We start from the raw sequence: 11,169 nt of genomic DNA, 5'->3' as shown, positions 1-11,169 counted from the left end.
TCAGGACAGAGGCTCCGTGGTTAGACGTAGGTTGAGCCTGTCTGACCTTGTAAAGTCGATCGCCGACTCGCACAACAGCCAGTTCCTCTTGAAGCAGATTGCAGCCTCCCACTAGTCGTTTCTATACAGCAGAATCCTCACTCGACACTCAGGCTCAGTTACTCCTTCGGCAGATCGCCGACTAACCCTCAGGGTCAGTTATTCCCTCAGCAGATGGCCGACTCGACCCTCAGGTTCAGGCCGTTCCTCTCTTACAGATCGCCGACCACACGCACCGCGAGTTACTCCTTCAGCAGATTGCCGACTAATCCTCAGGTTCAGTTACTCCCTCGGCAGATCGCCGACTAACCCTCAGGGTCAGTTACTCCCTCAGCAGATGGCAGACAGACCTCATGCAGTCCCTTCCCTGCCTTTCTTTCAGCTCGTTCCTCACGAAAAGCCGATCGCAAACGCACAGCCATCCCTTGTACAGCCGAACGCACCACCTCTGCGCTCGTCGCAAATCCACCACTGCCTTTTCGGCGCTCGCTCTCTTTAAGCCGACTGCTACTCTCAGAGCGCTGGGCAGGGACTATTGTCCGGAGAGGGGAAGGAAGAAGAAGAACCTCGGTACACCACCACCGTACGAATAATGAACAGGCCCTACACCTCCTGACACAAATGTAACGTCCAATTACTGAACAACCTGGCTAAACATGCATTTAATGGGGGGTCTGGGCTAATCCTATATTTAATAACACACTCAGGGCCATTTCTGCAACTATATATATATATATATATATATATATATATATATATATATATATATATATATATATATATATATATATGCATTTTGTGCACCACTATCTCGAGAGCTTTGCCAGTAAGTTATACAGCAGAATGAGGATTTGGCAAGTGGTGGTCTGAGATGTCAACATTGAATGATATGTGTAAGGTGAGCCTGAACGTACTCCTTCAGAGGGTTTATGTAAGTGATGCCTGTGACTCGTGTCATGGACGTTGCAGGATTGCAGCAAGCACGGGTGCTGGTTTTGCAGTGGTACTATCAGTCACTGATAGAATGGCACAGAATGCTGTTGGTGACCAAACGTAGCTGTATTTCAATTTTATTCTGTCTGCAAGAGTTTTTGCCTGTTTTTAACATTGGCACCATTGCTTACCTGCCTCCCAATCATACCTTGTAAGCAGACTATGAATGGCTGGATGTGTGGTGGTGGTGGTGGTGGTGGTGGTGGTGGTGGTGCAGGCATGCCGTAGTGATAAATGTGTTTAGAAATGATGAATAATGAAATGAAACGAGCTGCTCTTGAAAGGAAAATGAAAGCCCAAGCTGTTACAAGGATGAACCGATTCGATTTTGGTGAAGATCCGGATCCAGATCCGACTACAAGTATTTTTTTTTATAAGTGATTCTTCACCATTGATGAATTGGGCGAAACTGATATATAGAGAGAAGTACGGTAACAAATGGTGAATGCGGTAACAAATGGTGAATGCGCCTTTGGGGAAACCCATCCCCCCTCTTTCCAGGATGTGGTTGCAAACGTCAATCATCGACGAACTATGGTCCAGCCAATGGGAGCTCGAGGTGAAAATGATGAGCCGACCAATGGGCGTGCGGATTAACTGTGACGTCATGACCGTTGAACCAATCAGCATCTACCTTATTGAGACCTGCGTTTTAAGCACATGCCTTCACTTCTTCACTTGCTGCGATTTTTATTTTTTATTATTATTATTTTTTTTTTAACCCTGAGGAGTGCAGCATGAAAAGCTTCGATCACTTATGTCGTGTTTGTTTGCATCATCTATATATATATATATATATATATATATATATATATATATATATATATATATATATATATATATATATATATATATATATATATATATATATATATATATATATATATATATAATTCTTTGAAAGGTGGTGAGAAAAACTTGATTTAAAAAAAATATATTATTCCCCACCCCCCGGATGGTTACCAATGACTTTAGGCTTTATTTTCTCAATTTATTAAGTGCTCCTCTGCGTTGTATTGACAACTGTGCCTCAAATAGAATATTGTGTACGTATATCGAAATACTTTCTGAAAGCGAAACCATTTGAGAGCGAGATGAACACCAGTTGTCCCACTCGTATAACTTTCCATACTCCTTGCTTTGCCCATTTCAATAATAATTTGAAGCTTTTTGCAAACTCTGCTAGTATTGCGAAAGTAATTAGCCATTATTTTAACTTTTGAAATTTTGGGCTGTAGTGATAACTAATTACCATCTCGCAAGTCTTACCACTGTTCCTCACAAGGTTGTGAAAACATTTATTAAAACTGAATTGACATTTAATTGTCATAATTCCACCATGACCTTTTGAGTGGAAAATTGACTCCACATTCGTTCTGTTTGAAGAGACCAATGCTTTTTAAGAAGAGTTCAGTAATTTTTAATTTCATGCAATCATAGATTTTAATGTTTGTCCCAAGCGATCCAAAGCTGCTAAAGTCAGTTAGATGTCAGGGCTGAAACCTCTAATTGGCTTGAATCTTACCTAATTGGTTCTACTGTATATGCAATGCAGATCATGCATATTAATGTGTGCTTTGGTATAAAATTACTTCAGGTGCAAGGATCTCCATTATGCTGATCTTCTTCCAAACAGTGAAGAATTGTAGTCTATTTGCAGAATGTAAAATTTTCCTTGAATAAAAATTCTGATGTTTTGGGGGTAGACCTTGAAAGAATGCCATTCTCTAGCGATCAACATTTTACAGCTATGGCTTCAGGGGGGTTTAGTTTGCTATAGTTATTTCATAGTGCATGTTAGCATGAGGGTGATGTAATTAATGTCGTTTTGTTGAGCAGCCCACATCATTCTGCCAAAAATGTATCGAAGCCCCCTATCTTATCTCATCTAAACCCTTTGTCATGTTCCTGGATATCTGTCCATTTGTGTTCAAAATTCAGAACCAGATTGTCGTGCAAAGGGACTCACAGCGCCAAACGATGCAGCCGAGTTGGGAGGTTCCAACAGGCGTCAAGGTCAAACTGACACGTGATTGGAAAAATTACCAGCCTCCACAGCTCATCGGCACAACTGCATGATAGTGGTCTGAGGCTGAGTGCACCAATGGATAATGTTTACCTACACACAGCAAATTTGTGAGATCGTTAACGACAAGAGTTCCTCTGACACGTCGGCTCCCACCCGCTGCATTGTGGATCCTGCATGGGTACGGTTCTGTGAGGTTTTGGTTGTGTATGGCTGGAAGGACACGTGTGGTGAACCCAAATAGGAACTCGCCACGACACGCAGGCGGTGTTCAAGGAATTGGTTCCGCTTCGACTCAAATTTGTCCCCTCCATTACCTGCTGTTTCCTCCATGGTTTCCCCAAACAAATGAGGCCATCAAGTTGGCGAGATAAGCTGATCAATCAACGTTGGTGCGAGGGATAATTGTTGGCTCGGGGAGGCTTATAGCTGTTGTCAGGTTTGTTTCCACCCAATTTTTAATGGTTCTCCAGTTTTAGACCCCGAGGCATGCCAAACCACCATTTATTATTATTTTTCTTCCTGCATTCTTAATTTCCGAGCTATCTCAGAGCCGGCTGGGACTTTTGGAATAAAATTTTGCATCAATAATGTGAATAGAAAGTATGAGGTTGCCTTTATTTATTTATTTTTTTCATTGACCTAATTTTAAGGTCATGACAATCGGACATTTTAACATTTTTCACCACATGACTGTCTGAACAGAACAACACTGACTGCCTTCCAGATAGCCCAGAGTAAGGTATGTTCACTGAATTTATGGTAAATCATAACCCTCTGAGATAAGTCAAATGGTGGTTTTGAAGAAGAATGCAGATATGCAGATATATATATATATATATATATATATATATATATATATATATATATATATATATATATATATATATATATATATATATATATATATATATATATATATATATATATATACACACACACACACACACACACACACACACACACACACACACACACACACACACACACACACACACACACACACACAGTTAAGCCCAAAATTATTCATACCCTTACCAAATTTGGAGTATTTTGAATGGTGTTATTTGAGAATGAGTTTCTTCTGGCTTAAGTTACAAAAGAATGTGACAAACAGCTGAAATAATCACTGCAAGAGCCATTTCAAGAAATACATTGTTTCGGGGGTATTTTATTGATAGATTTACAAAAAAAGTCATGCCCTGAATTATTCATACCCTTGTTTAGATCAGTTCAAAGTCACATTCAGTAATCAATGGAAAAGCCTCTGTTTGTGATTTCAGCCTCCAAACGGTTTTTATACTTGCTCACAAGGTTTTTGCATGTCTCTGCAGGGATTTTGGCCCACTCCTCCTTCGCGAAGGTCTCCAGGTCTTTGAGGTTGGAAGGCTTCTTGCCATCACTCCGGTCTTGAGCTCCCTCCACAGATTCTCAATTGGGTTGAGGTCCGGACTTTGGCTTGGCCACTCTAGAACGTCCACATCATTATCCCGGAACCATTTCTTGACTGACTTGGCGGTGTGTTTTGGATTGTTGTCCTACTGATACGTCCAATGCTCCCCGAGGTGAAGTTTCTCTGCCGACTGTTTGACGTTCTCCTCAAGGATCTTGATTTACTGCTCCTTTTTCATGATGCCATCCACTTTGACAAGATTGCAAGGCCCACTGGTTGAGAAACATCCCCAAAGCATTATTCTCCTGCCACCATGCTTGATGGTCGGGACTGTGTTCTTAGGGTTGTATGCTTCACCTTTCTTTCGCCAAACGAAAGCAACATCTCTGTGCCCGAAAAGCTCCATTTTCGTCTCATCTGACCACAGAACTGAGGACCAAAAGCTTGGATCTTTGTCCAGGTGAGCTTTTGCAAAGGCTAGACGAGCCTTTCTGTGCCTGGGATGGAGGAGTGGAGCCTTTTTTGGTCGGCGTCCATGGAGACCCCCCTTGTGCAACGTCCGCTGGAGTGTCTGCCTTGATATCTTAGTCCCAGACTCACCAAGGTTGTTCAGGAGAGCCTTAATTGTGATCCGTGGATTGTTGTTGGCCTCTCACCATACTTTTCTTGCCAGACGAGGCAACACCTTTGGCTTCCGACCACGTCCTTCAATGTTTTTTTTTTTATTTTTTTTTACAGTGTGGAACTCCTTGTACTTTCTTGTTATGCTTTGTATGGTGGTGGCAACTGGCACTCGGAACTGCTTCAAAACAGCGTTGTAGCCTTTCCCCTCCTTGTGAGCATTCACAATGCACAACCGAAGGTCCTCACTGACTTCTTTCTTCTTCGCCATGCTGACAATGACCTGAGAATGATTGCATCAGCTTCCCTTAATTTGTCGTCTAAAAGCAGTGTTGTTCTACAACATTCCGCACTGAACATTCAATAGACCACATTTGTAATACATTCAGATTGAATGCACACATCTTTGGAATAACTGCATCACATTATAAAGGATCTTCGGAATATCAAAAGCATGTGCATTATCACAAACATTGGCCTCAATTCTGAGACTTGGTATGGGGTATGAATAATTTTGGACAGGCATAAAAACAGAAATCTTAACATTTCTATTGTTATGCTAATACTGTTGAGCCAAAATATATGTGGATTTGTATGTGCCAACTAAATGTCCTTGGGTGAAGTGAAAGTTCCTCCACTCCAGCTTGTAGGTGTGAGATAAATGCAAAACTCAGATTTTTCATGGGTATGAATAATTTTGGGCTTAACTGTGTGTGTGTGTGTGTGTGTGTGTGTGTGTGTGTGTGTGTGTGTGTGTGTGTGTGTGTGTGTGTGTGTGTGTGTGTGTGTGTGTGTGTGTGTGTGTGTGTGTGTCTATATATATAGATACAGCTCTGGAAAAAAGTTAAGAGACCACTGCAAAATGATCAGTTTTTCTGGTTTTACTATTTATAGGTATGTGTTTGAGTAAAATGAACATTTTTTTGTTTTATTCTATAAACTACTGACATTTCTCCCAAATTCCGAATAAAAAGATTGTCATTGAGAGCACTGCTACTCAAAGTGGTGGTACGCGGACCAGTGCTGGTACGTGAGTCATCGACTGCCGGTCCATGGCGAGTTTCCAGTTTCACATTATCATAATATATAACATGTAATGTATAAAATCTTGAAAAATAATATATTTAAGCTGACAAATTCAAAATACGAGAGAGAGAAGTCTGTCAATGTTGGAAGTTATACCAGAACCGAACGTGAAGGTAATATAATGTGAATTTCAGCAGAGTTGCCAGGTGGTGCTCTTTTGTTTTGCCAAAAATGGGTGTAGTTATAATTGTACAGTTGTCATGAAAGTTTTAAAATATTCGTATTGTTTCTTTATATTATCGAAAAACTGCTTAAAGCAAACTCCTAATACCAACGGTTGTTAAGTTATTCATGTGTTACGGTTCTGGGAACCGCAAGCATCCAAACATACAGTTGTCCCAAAGTCAGTTATGCCGTTAAGTATATGTGTAGACAGATTCCTTCCTTGTGTTTAGTGGGATGACACTGGGGTGCATTGCGATGTTTTTTTAGTGAGGGTAATAAATCTTTATATCCCATCACAATCCACAGTCCACCTGTGTCTCTGGAGCCTCGTGTTTCCGAGGCAAAATCTTGCAGCAGTTCCAGTTCCTCGGCTTCCCCAAATGTTCCAATTTCTTCTTGGCTGTACCACCGTTCACCTTCCTTAAACACTCGTGGAGTGGGCTGGCTCTCCGGGCCTGGCCGAGATCTCACCCAGAAAGGGGCGGACCCATGAAGGACATGTCCAATCGGGACTCTTGGTATTTCATTATAATTTCGCGTGCATTGATTGTGGGACTCAGGTAAAGGTTGGAAAATAATATAGGTTTAATGGAACTATTAATTTTTGAAGCTATCATGAGAGGTTGTTTAATTATGTTTTGTTTAGAATTTTATTGTATTGTTCATTTTTAGCTCGCCTGTTCGAAGAACAGAGCTATAGCGATAGCCCGGCGTGAGCGTGAGCGTGAAAATGTTAAAAAAAAATTTGTATTACGGAAAAACTCCTGGACGGATTTCGCCAAAACTTGGTGGGGGGGTTAGGTATGGTCCAAGGATCATGCCATTAGATTTTGGACTTGGTCCCCCCCCACCCCAAAAATAGTTAGAGGAAATCTTTTTTTGGCATTTCTACATGTTTTATGTGATTTCCAATCCCCCCCCCCCCAAAAAAAAAATGTTGGAGAAAAGAGCTATCTCTGTCAGCACTGTTGACATCATATTTAATGAATAAGATAGGTTCACTTGAGTGACCCAGCAGTATTAGCGGCGGAGGTTTTGCACTCTCCCTTATCCCTGTGTCGTAAGAGGCGACCAGGGTTGCGTCAGGAAGGGCATCCGGCGTAAAACTGCCAAATCACTATTCGGATCATACGGATGATCCGCTGTGGCAACCCCTAACGAGAGCAGCCGAAAGAAGAAGAAGAAGAAGTTTTGCACTCTCCCGAGTGCTCCCTCTCTAGTTTCCTTTCTAATGTTTTTATCTACCACACTTTTTATACGCCATATATATATATATATATATATATATATATATATATATATATATATATATATATATATATATATATATATATATATATATATATATATATATATATATATATATATATATATATCGGGGCGTATTATGTGATTCCGTCTGTCTGTCTGTCCGTCCGTTCCTGTCCGGATTCTAACTCCCAAAGTTTTCAACTTTCACGTTTCATATTTGGTACATAGGTACCGACTGGAGACAGTGTCATGACATACGTTCGTCATCTAAAGAGGTTGCCATGGCAACCAGGATGCTGTTTTCCATGTAGTAGCACAATGCTGTATATATCTTTTTGTAAGGGTGTATATTGTGCTCACTTGCGCTCTTGTTACTGATTACAATATACAAATGCATATATTGCCTTATAATTATACTTCACTGCAATGCTTTATAAAAAATATTAATTATTAGACTCGTCTTTTAAAAACGAATGTATAAACAGGCGAACATTGGGTGGCTTTGGCACCAACTCTGGTTTATATTCTATTTGCACTGATTCTACTACATACAGTTCAAATATTAACTCAAATATTACAAATAAGCATTATTTCAGTCCATCATTCCAGGGTTATGGAATTTATATGAATTTTTATCTCTAATTTACAGATGGCGAAGCGAGGCCCAATGGACATGTTTATCAAGCCGAGAAATTCGGTTGCTGACCACACAAGTAATTCTGAATCAGATGACTACAATGTAAATGAAGCTGAAGTATTGCCGGCAAAAATAATTCGTACTGGCTTTTCTCGGAAATATGACTCCTCATACATTCAATTCGGTTTTGTAGCCACGAATGATGGGGGAGTGCCAAAATCGCAGTGTTATTTGTGGAGATGTGTTGGCTAACGACTCAATGAAGCAGTCAAAGCTCAAGAGGCATTTAAATACAAAACATAAAGAAATGAGTTCAAAGTCGAAAGAGTTCTTTGAAAGAAAGCATGTTGATTTAAAAGGCCGTCAGAAACAGATCTTTGAAGTGTCACGCATAAATACTTGTGCTTTGCAGGCTTCTCATAAAGTAGCACTTCGAGTTGCTAAGGCTAAAAAGCCATATACAATCCGTGAGACGCTAGTGATCGGCTGTATTAAAGATGTCTGCATGGAAATGCTGGGTGAGGTGGCTGCAAGGAAAGTGGCTCAGGTGCCACTTTCAAATGACACTACAGCTCGACGAATTCACGATCTGGCTCAGGATATGGAAGATCAACTCGTAGGACAGATTAAGTTAGTAAAGTACTTTTCTTTGCAGTTTGATGAATGTACAGACGTTGCTAATATGGCAATTCTGATGGTGTATGTGCGCTTTGAACATGAGGGTGATTTGAAGGAAAAGTTATTTTATTTTATTTTATTTTTCTCTGCTTCACTACCAACAAAAATTAGTTCTGAAGTGTTCAAGACCGTGAGTGACTACATCGTTAACAAATATGGGTTGGATGTGAAGTTTTGCGTAGGCATATGTTCTGATGGCGCTGCCACAATGATAGGACAGCATTCAGGAATGGTTACCCAGATCAAGGCGCTTGCCCCAGAATGCAAGTCAACGCACTGCTTCCTTCATCGAGAAAGTCTTGCAACAAAAAAAAGTCAACAGAACGAAAGTGTGCTCAGTAAGGTTGTAAAAATTGTGAATCATGTAAAGGCAAATGCTCTAAATTTGAGACTATTCACTGCATTATGTGATGATATGGGAGCTGATCATAAACAGCTCCGATTGCGTGCCGACGTATGTTGGTTATCAAGGGGAAAAGTCCTGTCAAGAGTATTTGAACTACGAAACGAACTGGCCGTGTTTCTTCAGGACAAAAAAAAACAAACTGGTCACAATTGTTCCGAGATGTGAATTGGCTAGCCAAGCTGGCTTATTTGGCTGATATCTTTGTCATCTTTAATGATCTCAACACCTCCATGCAGGAAAGGATGGCTTCGTGTTTTACAATGGCAGACAAGATCAACGGACAAAAACGAAAGCTCGAAGCATGGAAGAGTCAAGTGTCAAGAGATTGTTATGACATGTTTCACCAATTAGGGGCAGTCATCGCTGATAGAGGAGAAGACCTTAATGTTGCATCTCTACGAAATGTCATCAGAGAACACTTTACGAATTTGGCAGAACGTTTTCAGCATTAATTTCCTGAAGAAGATCCACGGAAAGGGAATGAATGGATCTGAAATCCGTTTATGCCATTGAGAGATGATGTAGGTGTCACTATGGAGGATAAATTGTTGGAGCTGTCTGCTGACGAAGGATTGAAGAGGAGTTTCGAAACGACAACAGCACTTGCTTCTTTTTTGGATAAAAGTGAAAGCAGAATATCCTGAGCTTACTGAAATTGCTCTGAAAACTCTTCTCCCATTTCCTTCAACCTACCTCTGCAAGACTGGCTTCTCAACCATGAGCATCATTAAGACAAAGTACAGGAATAGTGTGGATATTCATTCTCCATTGCATGTGGCACTGTCCTCAATTGAATCATGATTGGATAAGCTGACAAAGATGAAGCAGGCTCACCTTTCACATTAGGAAAAGTTAAGGATTTAACATGCCTATATCATCAATTTCATATTTTAACATTACGACATTTTAAAAGTTGTCTTCAATGTAATGTTACCCATTTCCTTTCAATCTTTCTTTTAATGTCTATTCACTGGAGTTTAAGATAACTAAAATATATTGTTACGACTCTGGAAACCATGCGCACTCAACATTCGGGTCCCAAAGTTAGTTATGCCGGTAAGTATGTGTGTAGTCAGGACCCTGTCCTTTTGTTCAGCGGGAGGATTAAATGTGTGCGTTGTGACGTCTTTAGTTAGGTTATTATATCCAACGAGCCATCAAACTTGCTTTATGCAGATGAATTGAATAAATTTAAGGTGTCTATTTACTTCTGTCATGTGTCTGTAGAAGGATAATAGGTTGGAGCGTTTTTGAGATGGGAAGAATATCATTGAGGTGGGGTTGTTTGGAGAGTTGGTTGAGGACAGAGGGAAGTGGAGTATTGTGGTTGAGGCAGGGCAGAAGCTTGGTGCCACTGAACCTCACCCCTTATAAGGGGAAGAGTAGGAGGACAGATGGACAGAGAGAATCATTGTGTGCTGGGGTTTTTGGCAAAAATATTTTTGAAAAAAGCAAAGTTAGATTTTTTTTATCATTCTATAGTGCCTAAGCCTTTGTAGCTATGTGAAAGGTCATATTAAATGATCCTTGACCCCATTATTTTGTGTACGTAGGGAAGTATTCTGGGCTCCCCCCAAAAGAAAATCAAATTTGATTTCTTCAAGGTACCAACAGGATAAAAACAGCACCAGGCAAAGCTGGGTACCCCAACTAGTCTTATATCCACTACTGTAATAAAGTGTGGCTATAGTTATGTCGCCAATATGGCATTGATATTTTCACCATTTTGGTGTGCCCCTTTTTCTCAGCATCGTTATTCATGTCTATCACATCTATCCACATCAGCAACCAACCCTCCATCGAGGTGGTGTAGCAAATTGCTTGCTTTCCTCACCTCCCACAGTGGTGATTACAGTGCAGCATCTACCACACTT

The 11,169-nt window shown here is 40.5% G+C and overlaps 1 pseudogene; it reads left to right on the top strand.

Annotated features, from left to right (window-relative positions):
• Positions 1–7,685: 7,685 nt before the first annotated feature.
• Positions 7,686–10,141, top strand: LOC147016846 (SCAN domain-containing protein 3 pseudogene; annotated as a pseudogene).
• The last annotated feature ends 1,028 nt before the right edge of the window (positions 10,142–11,169 follow it).

The sequence above is a fragment of the Eptatretus burgeri genome, chromosome 11 (assembly GCF_056783735.1).
Source record: "Eptatretus burgeri isolate ZD-2024b chromosome 11, Ebu_testis_v1, whole genome shotgun sequence".
NCBI classification, from domain to species: Eukaryota; Metazoa; Chordata; class Myxini; order Myxiniformes; family Myxinidae; genus Eptatretus; species Eptatretus burgeri.
The sequence above is the reverse complement of the archived record's forward strand: the minus strand, read 5'-3'. Positions and strand labels throughout refer to the sequence as shown.